This window comes from Chiroxiphia lanceolata, chromosome 9 (genome assembly GCF_009829145.1).
Source record: "Chiroxiphia lanceolata isolate bChiLan1 chromosome 9, bChiLan1.pri, whole genome shotgun sequence".
NCBI classification, from domain to species: Eukaryota; Metazoa; Chordata; class Aves; order Passeriformes; family Pipridae; genus Chiroxiphia; species Chiroxiphia lanceolata.
The window spans coordinates 10,374,842-10,387,314 of NC_045645.1; the positions used below are offsets into that span (position 1 = coordinate 10,374,842).

The window sequence follows — 12,473 nt, forward strand, 5'->3', positions numbered from 1 at the left end:
CCATAAATGGCAACTTAACTGCTCAACAATTAACAAACACCTAAATAATTTATGTCTTTAAAATTTCTGATCAGGTTCATCAGCGTTTTTTTCCTCCCTTTCACAGATGCAGCTCTGTGTTGTATTTAGCTTTCCACAGGGTCTCATCACCTCCCTGCCCCTTGATGTACAAACTACTTCGGTTTCAAAGATCTCTTCTATACAGGGTGAGTTTTCAGCAGCAACTTAATTCTTTTAAATTCTTTTCTGTCACCTCTGTTAGTTTATCAGAGCAGTCATTAAGGCTGGGCATTCTGAGGCTGGTGGGTATATCTGAGCTAGCCCACTTGGAGCTAATTGTGTTCTATTTGACATTCTCCAAGCACTGACAGTCCTCATTCAAGCCGAGTGTGAAAGTTTTTAAATTAGCTTTCACAGTTTGATTCACAGACAGCAAATGCAAAATGGCACAGGATTAATTTTTCCCCAACAACAGAGTGTAACAAAATAGCCCAAAGGCTATTTTACTTCATTTGCTTTAACTATTAGGGAAGATTCACAGCACAGACAATGTTCCAACAGAGACAAAAGCTCCAGAGGACTTTCAAAGCTTAGTATTGCCCCCATTAATTAAAGCACCATACGTCTGTACAGCCTTTCCACTTTGTCACTACATGTTAAAATGAAAGTCTAGACCATTTTAGACAAGCCACACCGATTATTGCTTAAAACATGAACATATCAATACAGCCTTCTCAATTTTATTATAGAACATATTTTTATTACATATTAAAGCATGGTATTTGACTTAAAATAGGCTATATGGAAATCCACATTTTCTTGGGGAAGTACAAATCTTGCCTTTACATATTATCTCAGTGTCTTTTTATTGGTCTGCCTTCATCTGCCAGGATACAACTTGAATATTGTATCACCTATTGCAAATGAGCTTTGGTCACTTCCAGCAAACAATGGCAGAGCAGGATGGAATTTTAGCTTTCTTGGTACCTTTCATTTTCCCAGCCATTACCATTAGGCACATACACAGAGTTTATATGGTGAACTTTCTGAACCTGCAAAGTCTCTCAAACAAAACTTCCAAGTACACAAATTTCCCTTTGAGTAAGCACAGAGGTGTGTATGAGCAGCTCCACCAACAAATTGAAAAGTTCATCACATATTGAAGCTTCTACACTCATTTTTTAGAAGCAAAATATTTCTCTGGTTTCAGAGGCAAACTAAAATCTCCACCAACGGTTTGGCTCATCTTGTCAAAGTACATATCAAAATATTTCACACAAGGTCCAAAACTCATAAGCACTCTTTAATTCAAATTAGTTCTAATACTCTAATAACCAATAATTCCAATATAATCTAATAACTGTATCAGTAGTGGTAAGTCACATCATCTCACATGGAAATTATCTTAAAGTATAAAAAGTAGGTACAGTGAAATTTAAAAAAATTTTGCCTGCACAGATGGATTCCAGCTCCATACTCCAGATTCCAGATTTGATATAGCCTAGGATATGCAGGTCACATCTGACAAACTGTAAAGTCAAAGGCCCATCTGTAAATGTCAAAATTTAGTCACTGAGGTTGATATAATTTAGGTACTTCTTGACAGGATTTAGAATACTAATCTCAAATATTAACATAGTTTTAAAAGTTTTACGAGTATTTTCCATTGTGTGTTAAGAAGCTACATACTTTCGTTACAGCGATAAATATTTTGTAAATAAGAAACCTTTTTCACAGTAAATTTGCAAGCAAAGAAAATCAGGAAATGTCTGTTACAATTTTTAAAAAGAATCCACACTATTCAGTGAAATGTATTTACAGGACATTTTAAGAAAATCTTGGAAATCTTTCTTCAAGCCAATTCCAGTATAATGTAAAGCCACAGACAAGTCAATGAGACCCAACACCAATTCATCCCTGTCAGCAGGCACTCGAGGCAAGAGTGCCCTTGCCTCGAGTGCCCTTCACACACAAGATCACTACAAGATCACACACAAAACCCACCAACTAGTCAGGTTTACTTTTTTTTTTTTTTTTAAATTTTGGAACATTTAAAATGTGATGAGTTTACATTTAGAATCTCCAGTTGCTGCAAAAATCCTCGACACATAAACCCAGAAAATAGGAATACATCTTGTGTGAACAGAATTAAGTTAGACCCCAACTAGCCAGGACTAGGCTGTGAAAAGTGAGCCCTGATGGTGGTGGGCAGGCTTGGACAGGCTCCTTGAAATAGAGCTGGCACAGTTGGCACACGGGCAGTGCTCCTGCTGCCTGGATTAACCTTCATTTGGGTACAGCTACAAAGGCCAGAATTGCAGCTCTCCATGGTAATAGAGAGCAATTTGGAGATGTCTTTATAGTTGTTTCATGAAATCTTTTCTGATGATGCTTATGTAATGAAATGGAAGATGAAATTCCACTGACTTAAACATATCAGAAAATCTAATTTAATACAGACAAAATAGAGAACTGAAAACCATGTTTTTTTAAAAATAAAACCACTTTTCTAATGCCTTTAGACCATTGGATCTTGTGTGTAACTACAGACAATATAAATCCTTAAGACAATCATGAAGTTTTACCCACCTAAATATAACCCAGCCCCCTACACACGGAACTTCTCCTTCAAAGGCAAGTAAAACTCAAATGTTCTCTGAATTAACTTCCAAAGTTTATAAAGCTTTATCAGCTCAGATGGTAAAAACCAACAGGTTATTTGAGAGCTAAACTTGTCAGAAACTGCAAAAGAGACACAATCCAATTGTTATTGAAAGTTATGAATACAGTTTTCTGGTCACTTCATGTCAGGTGCCAACAGACATCAGAATCACTGAACAACACATTCACATGAGACATGGAGTGCTTGTGAATATTTATGCTTAAGAAACTTTGAATTCTATCCAATTGTAAATGCCACAGTGTAACTGATCAGTCCTGATCATGAAAGTCTTCCAGAGTATTCTCGACTCTAAAACAAACTAACACTTTTACCTTCCTGCATTTGGCAGGAGTTCATATTACAAGAGAGACATTAGATAAAGCAAAGAGGTCTTGCAGGAGGCAAAACTGCTGAACAAATACTCAAATAAGCAGCAAAATAAAGTCACTGCTTCCATATATTATTTTATATATTGACTAGATGGTCTCTGTATGTGTGTATATGTAAAAGCCTGTATCTACTTAAGACAGTCTTCAACTGGCAATCTGTAATCAAAAAGTAAGTGTCAGTTGAACTAAATGCTACCAAAGAAAGAGTTAACACGTAATCATCACTCAGTTTAATGCAGTTTCTGATCTGCAACAGCTCGGAACAACAACTTCAAACCAGCTGTGCAGGGCAACAGAGCTCTGCCAATTTACACTGGATCCAGGATCTGTCCCGGTGTATAGTTCCTTCATTCATTTCATTAAATCATGTTTGCCAGCAACTACAAAGTCCTAACGGGTGCAGAAAGCTATTCTGCACTTGTTGATTGCCAAGGCATCTGTGCAAACCCAGTGAAATGGAAAGAAGTGAAGCAAGGAACCCCACTGTTAGAAATAAACCTAAATCAATGCAAATAAAACTTAAGCACTTGCCATATATGGCTGACTTCTTGCAAAGTATAAGACCTATCAAGGCCTGGTTTTAGCCTGAAACTACCTAACAATGTTTAAATAAATTGGTTGATACTTTACCAAACAATACTCTTTACATTTAATTGTCCTAATGCAAAACAATGTCAATATTCAAGCGGCAAATCCTCAAGATGAATTAACATGCGGAGTTTCAGAAAAGTTTCTTTTTCTTTCAAGGCACTATCAAGCTACTTCGGTTTTCTCATCAAGTTCAGTGCTGTTTTATTTTCATAGCTCTGAGAGAATCACAGACCTGGTAGAAAATCTTCAGCTTTGCTTTGCGATACTCCTATTTCCGAGACAACCAGCACCAAGCAATAGTACAAATCCAAGAAGAGGAATTGCCATGAGATGTTACAGTTCCATGAATAGCTGTTAATGCCAGCTGCAGCAGCCAGAATATCAATTTCCTCATTGCAAAAATTTAGGAAAGCATGATATAAAAGTGAAGGCAGCTTTATCATTACCTGCCTGTTATCATTTCAGAAAGCTGTTTCCCCTTACCTTCTTTAAGTATCTACTAACAATTTTTTTCATTGCAGTTCATCTTGAAAATTAATCATCATAAATTTAAAACCATTTTCTTGCAGATCTGTCAGGTCTGTAGTGCTATTTCATTTATTACAAGACCACATGACGCATCAGAGCTCAGTATTTGAACATGACATATTTTCACTTTGTTGTGATACCACATTCGAAAATTGTTCCTATCAATCTTTCACTGGAGCCAAAACTTAACTGTCTTGTTCACTGAAACATTAAATGCCAAGTCACACAGATGAATAAAAGCATTTGCAAGATGCAAACATTTGCAAAAGTTTCCTGTTGAAAGGGTCTATAGAAGAGAATCCACAAAAGTGAATGGAATCCACAGTGAGTACCAAAAGCCACTATTTGTAATCATTTCAGTCATCAGATCACACTGAAAGTTAAAAGATTTCATGAACAGGCTGATCTTTAAGCAGGATTTTGGAAGTATTTACAGTTCTGATTTCCAAAAAAATACTATAAATTCTGTGCATCTGCCTGACTCAGCTTATGCATTGCTTAAAATCTGTGATTTTCTGCATCCTTCACCAGTGAGGAGTAAAACCCCAAACAAACAGACCATATACTTACAGTCCCCATAATGCATCATTTTCCCTCTAAACAGTGGCAGCAAACAGGCACATCCAATACTGTATTACTTTCTTCTCTCATTCATGACGATTTCACACACAGGTTCTTTGACTCTGAAAAAGAAGCATTTCCCAGGTTCTAAGGACAGAGGTACCCCAACCAATCCATCATGCTTTGTGTGCTAATGATAGACTCATGCATAAGAGGCACCAGGAGCAGTCAGAGGCAGCAGGCATGAAAAGGAGTGAATCAACTGTCAAGGGTTGTGATCTGAAGGACTGCAAGGCTGTGATTAGAATTTTCAATCAGGACTTCCACAATTTATCATGCTACAAGGGAAAGGGGGGGGACACACACATTTCTTCATCAGCCCTTCCTGCTGTGGGCAAAGCGAGTGCTAAGGCATTAAAAACAGGAAATCTGAACATCTTAGGCATATAAGAAGGTACTCTTCAGGGAGTGGGAAGTAAAAGATTTTCTGGGACTGCAGGGCTACTACTTTTTGTCTGCATACGCAAAATTGAAACAAGATTATTTGCAGCACAGCCTTTGATATTATGAAAAAGAAGCACAACTCTTCCTTCTCTTACAGGTATACTCAGACACCTGAGCAAGATGTAGCTCTAGAAACCTCTGACTGTTGTCTTTAGGGATATGGAATGGAATAAAACCCACCAGGAATCCTACATCAGAATTTGCTAATACACCCTGTGAAACTTTAGAAAATAAAAAGGCAGAGGAAATACAGGGGAAATATTCTCATAGCCTGTATGAAATCACCTGCAGCACTTGCCAGGAGGCACACAGTCACATTTTCAAAAGGTAAAAAGGAGCAGCAAGATTACTGAGCGCACAGGTTCACAGTAACCAAACACATGGTCTAACTGTGGTATTGGTTTGTCTTGGTACTACTACCTCTGCTTAGTAATTCTACATCTCAACAGCCTCAAACAGGATTTGGAGATGGGCTGGTTCTGCAGCTCTGCTACGGCCTCCCTTTCGAAACCACAAGAGTCACAAAACCTCTTCAAATATTTTGCTGCTTCTTCCTCTCTTTCCTCACCTCACAGCAACTCCATCTCTCTGGACACAAATTTTGCAAGAACTCATTCCCAGGGGGGACTGCTGCCTCAGAGAGGATGACCCCCAGAAAATCAAAAAATGCCAGCCCAGCAATTAGGAAATGGGTGCTGGTGGCTCAAAGGAAGTGCCACAGGGTCTGTACCCATGTCACTGCAGAGTCTTTGTCTCAAACTCTAGATTCAAGTGACAGACCAGGCAGATTAGATATTTATTGAAATATATGAATGAGGCATTATTTTAAAAGGCAATTTTCATGTTAAACTATGAGTAATGAACAGTAAAGACAGATCTTATTTACATAATTAATGTTTCAGTTATTGATATTCCTTCAGAGGGTCACTAGCCTTTTTTCTCCAAGTTAATTAATTAATAAAGCAACTGCTTTTATGTAGGTAATTGTAATCACTTTAATACTCAAAGGCATGTAAAATATCTGGCTTTTTTTCTTTAATGTTGCAACTGGAGTGACACAACGATCATTTGCATAAATATAAACACTGAATGGTTCCATTTAACTCCTGACTAGAAAGAAATCCTTTGAAACTAACAGGAAAGAAATACATTAATTATGGACCAACATGGGAATCTGGGCAAGACCACCTTTTGTCCTTGCATCACAACAAGCACATTTTCCCTAACACAAATCTCAGCTTCAAGACACTAAACTGCTCATGGTGCAAATCTGGTCTCACTTTTAGCTGAAGATTGCTCTGAGGAGACAGAATACTTTAAGAAAGAACAGACTTTATGGACAAACAAACACAAACTAGAAAGCTGTTAGCAAGCAGAAAGCTTTAAACACTGAGCATTTCACAGGTAATTCAGAACTTTTTATTTTTTCCATTAAGAAATACACAATCAAATCCAGCAAGAAGAAGCTTGATCCTATAAAAACCTGTTGCAGAAAAACTTATTTCGCATGGTAAATGCTATTCAAGCCAGGTGAGATGGTTACTTTGCTCAGTAGCCAGAGCTCACGTGCTCCTGCATCATATCAGGCAAAACATTGCAAAACAATCTGGAAAGGTCTAGTGGATGCATTTTCTTGAGGAAGACAGGACAGCTGAGAGGTTAGATGGAAGCTTTTCTCCCCTCCCTCATTAGAGACAGTACTGAGTGACCAGGTTCAGTACAACGTGATGAACACCTTGATCCATGAGTTAATTTAAATTCTGCACAGCCCATCAATGAGTTGCTGGCTCAGAAGCCAATTACTACAGCTTCTTGTCTGTAAATCTCAGTCTTGCTCCACTCACAGTCCACTCAAAACATGACTGTAAAAAAACATTTTAGTGGCCTCCTTCATAATTCTGTCCTTGATGTGGGAGAACAACACCGGGATTATCATTTTTATCACACACCATGAATAACTTATGCTCATCCCATTTCTGACCCTTCCTATCTACAGCACCACAGGTTGCTGTCAAACAAGTATCTTCAGTGCCACACAGTTCTCCAAAGCCAATTATCTGTTGTTAAAAATTTCATCTTGAATATGTTTTTTATTGTGTGATCTAATCAACAAGAAAGAAAGAGTTAAAGATGTTGATATCTTAATACTGACACCACTGACTAGCTCATAACCAGAGTCCCATCATTCTGGTATTTCCTCATCAGAAAATTGCTATAAAACATAACTGAGGGGAGTTTCCCCTGTTTTATACAGTGTCTAGGATCACACACACAGAAATGAAGGAAAGGAGAGCTCCAGTGCATCTGCACAGTTCTAGGGAATGGGATTGCAATACAGAAAATAAATGTTATTATTTGTATTATGCACTCATCTGCACCATATCAGCTGCTAAAACCTTGCAAAACATTCCAGACATCATCAAGAACCATTTCAACCTGTTTTCAGACTGTAAATCTCAAAGCTGATCTCCCTCCAAGAGATCATAACAAAATGTGAAATAACCTAAATATTGAGAGTCATTTCACAGAAAATCGAAATAGATACTGTAGGGGAAAACACATTCCAGGCTTGCAAATTCTCTCTTTTACATAATCCTTCTCCAAATTCTTCCAGAGGACTATCTGATCCATCTCTCTCTCTCTGTCTCACAGTATTTTTAACCACTACAGATCTTTTCAGCCAGTGGCTGGTTGTGTTTTCAACTGGTGGTTGTAGCAAGTGGCATTCAAACCACGCAGGAGTAAGGAATGCAGCCACTAAGCAGATTATGAATAAACCACTCAGGTAGTCTTTTCTGTGTTTCTCAGTAATCACTCACAGCCAAGGAGCACGATAGAGATCTGCTTCTTCAGTGTCTCACTTCTAAAGGATCGATGTGCTGCGAACACAGGAACTACAGGACTTAATAGCAAGTTGTAAGTGCTTCTTACAAGACAAGGGTCTCCTCTTCTTGCAGGCATCGAGGAGCTAAAGAGCTGCTATCACTGTGTATTTGTGCCTTTTTGTCAGAATCATCCTTACTAAACACAGAGAAACTACAGTGCACAGATCCAAGAGAAGATATAAATGAAATTCTAGATTAACAAAGCTCCATTAAATCAACTTAGCAATTTTATCTCCAGGGATAACAATTTGGCTTGCAGTGGTGGGCTAAATAATGCAGTTCAACACATTAAGAACAGATCTGTATTCAGACTGAATGGACTGTTAGCTCAGAAAAAATAGACAGGAGGGAAAAGAAATGCTGAAGCAGCTGTTTCCTGCCCACAGTACATTTTCTCTTCTCCTTTATCTTCCACAACTATCATGTTCATATATCTATCACCATATCTTGCACTTTCCCTATGAAAGAGAGAAAACAGGCCTGAAAATCTGTCTTAATGGGTGCCATAAAAAGAAATATCAATTCATTTGGATGTAGTACCTGCAACAGGCATAAAACATCCAGAAATCAGTGTAATCAAGAAGTGGGGCTTCTCCTTTGCCATCCAGTCCCTGCAATAAAATGGGCTGCTTTTATCTTTTATCATTTCATATCACAGATACCTTCACCTCCCCAGAGTGCATTTAGCAGCAAACCTGGAAATTTCTCCTCTGACCAAGAGGCAAGTCCCCTTTTCTCTCCCTGTAGTCACAGTTTCAGCCATGCAGTTTTCCATGAGGCAGTAAAAAGTTTCCCTATTGTCAGCACTAAAATCTTCTAAAGTAGTTCTTTTTCCATGCAGCCACATTTTCATCAAATTTTAGTGCATACATTTTATGAAACTGTTTGAAAACCTCAGGATTTAGGTTAGAGAAAGAACATGAAATGTAGGCTAGGCTAGAGTGGGCTTTCTAGGGAATACCCCACTAAAGCAGTCTCTTGATAGGTAAGGTATCTTCCTTACTATAAAAGCAAAGATTGTTGAGCACAGATTTTCACAGGGCTCTGGAGATTTAAACTCTTAGAAAAGACCTAATTTCATTCAAAACTATCTGCTTGCTTCCTCTGGATTTTATATCTGTATGAGTTCAGATGGAATACAGAATTGGGCAAAAGAAGGGATTTTACACCATTAGCAAAAAACTTTAGTTGAATTTTTCTATCTCTTAACTCTATCATCTAATGCTGTCAGGTTTGCTATAGGATATTTATTGCTTTGACTATCTAAAAATTATTATTTTTTCAGATTAAAAACAACACTTCAAGGGGGATATAAAATTACATGGTTTCTATTGCAAAAGTCGGCAATGAAAACTTTAATGTATCTGTTCCTATTCAGGCACACCTACGAATATTTTTAAAGCAAAGCTATCATATTCCACCAATGTTTTTACTCCTATTTTTGCTCTAGTTGAGTTATATTTTTTACTCTAAAAGGGATCCATTGGCACTGATATTCACACCACCTTCCCTATTGCAATTCATTTGGTGCAGTTTAAACATTCTGCAGTATAATGTCCTGGATACAGTTAAAAACTTCACAGCTGTATACAGTAACTAGACAGACAACAAAGAATTTCTAACCCCCTGCCTTTTAATGCTTCATATCACTTCTTTTGTGATAAAAACCCCGTAAGTGAAAGGATTCCAGACTCATCCTTTGTGCTGCCTTTTTAAGACATGCTGAACATCAGAAGCTTCCCACAGACTGTGTGCAGTGTGGGAGACAAGACACACTCTAGTGGGTTTTTTTCCTTTCTCAAGATTTCAGCACATATGTATGACCTCCACAGTTTAACTGATGACTATTCAGCACATCAGTTACAAAAAACAGCCATTCTCATTTCCTTTACACTCCTCCTCAAAGAAATAAATCAGTATCTTGACTGATTGAAACACTTAGCTGCCAGTCATTTTGCTTTGTCCCCTCACTGCCTCACACCAGCCTGTGTGAACTCAAGAGACGCAGAGAAGTGATTAAATTGTAACACGGAGCCCTGAGAGCAATAACTAAGTGAGCGGTTACAAACAAATAACACAGTTCTTCATAATTCAGTAAAATGCATTATTTGATTTTGTATGTGGTTTGGAAAGCCAGTCAAAGCAGCAGTGCTTTTTTTACTAATGCAATAACATTACTGCTTAATGGTGGAAAGCACAGGAGAGCAATATATGGCCTACAAATAGGAGCAAAATGTGCAAGCTTAACAATACAAGTTTATCCTCCTTATGAATTACCTAGGCAGTGCTTTTATTAGATGAGATCCATTGTTTCCTGATCTGCAAATTACTTCCTGAATCTATTAACTATAATGGGAGAAATGTATTTTTCAGTCTTGCCCTCTGAAAAAAAAAAACCCACAATAAATCAGTCTAAGCAGGTGAGACTAAACTGGCAACAAGGCCAAGGTATTTCAAGTAGGCGATCCCTGGGTCCCTAGAACACTAAAGGATTTTTTTTTAGGATGGGAGCACAGAAATGAAAGGATTTAAGTGCAAATTATCCAATGATAGTATAATTCTGGAGTATTACCATGCATGTGAAGGATTATTAAAGATCAGGTAGGATTTTTCTTGCCTTACTTCAGTCACCTCCAGGGAAACAAATTCTGAAATGCTCCACAGGAGATAAAGAACAACCTGAGTATATTAAAAGACTCGTGGATATAATTCCATGAACTACAAGCTTTCTTTGTAACTCACTTACCTTTAAGTGCACAAGACTTTTATCATAGTCCTTGTATTTCACATGTCTTTGAAGGATGACATTTCCACTCACTGATTTAGCATTTGCATGTCTTGAATTCTCTAGTGAAGGCCCAAGGACAGTGATATTGGTTTTATTTATATCTTTATTTATATCTTCCTCCAACTGAATTCCAACAACACATCCCAAAACTCACTTTCCTAAGTAAAATGCTTCAGACATGTATAGTCATTAAAAACACAATGATTATCCTGAAAATGTAGAGGTGGAGGTACTTTTACAGATTCCTGAAAACTGAAGTCAACAGTCGATACTGGTATTATGTGGCAGAAGACAGAATCACAGAATGGTTTGGGTTGGAAGGGACCTTAAAGATAACCTCAGTCCAACCCTCTGCCATGGGCAGGGACACCTTCCACTATCCCAGGTTGCTCCAAGCCCCGTCCAACCTGGCCTTGAACACTTCCAGGGATGGGGCAGCCACAACTACTCTGGGAAATCCAGTGCCTCACCACCCTCACATTTACTATGTTCTTGCTAATGCAATACTAGTTGCTAAAAAACTCTTGATAAGAAATAGCTGAATCACCACAAGGTAGTTTGGCAGCCTCAGAACTGTGAAACAATTACAAAAGGCAAAGCACCTGAATCTGCTCAAGCACTAGGACTACATGTACTGCATTCCTTCTTCAGAAGCTCTCAATCACTTCCCAGGTGTAAGAGTTCATCAAGTTGGATCCATTTTCCAAGCTCCTCACATTTCACATTCTCTTCTAAGACTCAAACTCCAGCGTAGTTTAAATTCTTCTCTTTCCCACCAACTGGAGTCAACAGGACTCTTGGTATCTATGACCCTTGTGCTCCACCTCACAGGAGTCACTGGCTGTAACACATGTTCCATTGACCAGACTCAGAGTACCTTAATGAGTACATAATCCCTACACAATCTGCTCTTCCAACCACCTCTTAACATCTTTGATCTCAAGGTCTGATACATCACCAAAAATTCTGTGCATTTTATTTATGATGCTGTTATGAACAGTAACACTGCTAAATAATTCCCTTAAAGTTACCTATTTTAATTTTCTCTACTCAAAGCCAGGGTAGGAAGCACCACCTGTGGATAAGGTTGTCTGACACTTCCCACTCCCTTCAATTACTCCCTTGAATTACTTTGCAACTTTGCCAGATTTTTAACTGTTCAGGTTACAATTTTACATGTCAAAGGTGTCTGCTTTGGTGTGATTTTCAGGACATGAGGGAAGAGAAATGAGTTTAATCACTTCCAAGATTTAGATTGCAGGGAAATACCGTGTCTTGACCATGTTAAATAATCATCATGAACGTTTTTGAAAAGTTTTCTGAGTTTTGAAACCAGAAGTAAGAGTTGGTCTCCATACAATGGATCTGGGTTTTTTTGCTAATATTAAACCCACCTCCCCCCAAAAAACAAACAAACAAAAAACCAGAACCCAATACCTGCTAACAAACAGACACACAAAAAAAGCCACAATCCAAAAATCCCAAAGCCAAAACTACCTAAAGTAAAAAATGAGATTTCACACTTCTGCAGGGACGACTCCTTTATATTAAAATCCCTCTACACT

At 38.1% G+C, this 12,473-nt stretch overlaps 1 protein-coding gene across 18 annotated transcripts in view; it reads right to left on the bottom strand.

Annotated features, from left to right (window-relative positions):
• DAB1 (DAB adaptor protein 1) overlaps positions 1-12,473 on the bottom strand; it is a 435,450-nt gene that overhangs the window by 127,654 nt on the left and 295,323 nt on the right. For 12 of the 18 annotated variants that reach the window (XR_004358564.1, XM_032696501.1, XM_032696516.1 and 9 more), the window contains one exon: positions 4,741-4,853. The exons of the other annotated variants lie outside the window; for them this stretch is intronic. The gene's annotated coding sequence lies outside the window, so the exon portion shown is untranslated. The remainder of the gene's footprint in view (positions 1-4,740; positions 4,854-12,473) is intronic. 18 annotated transcript variants of the gene reach the window in all.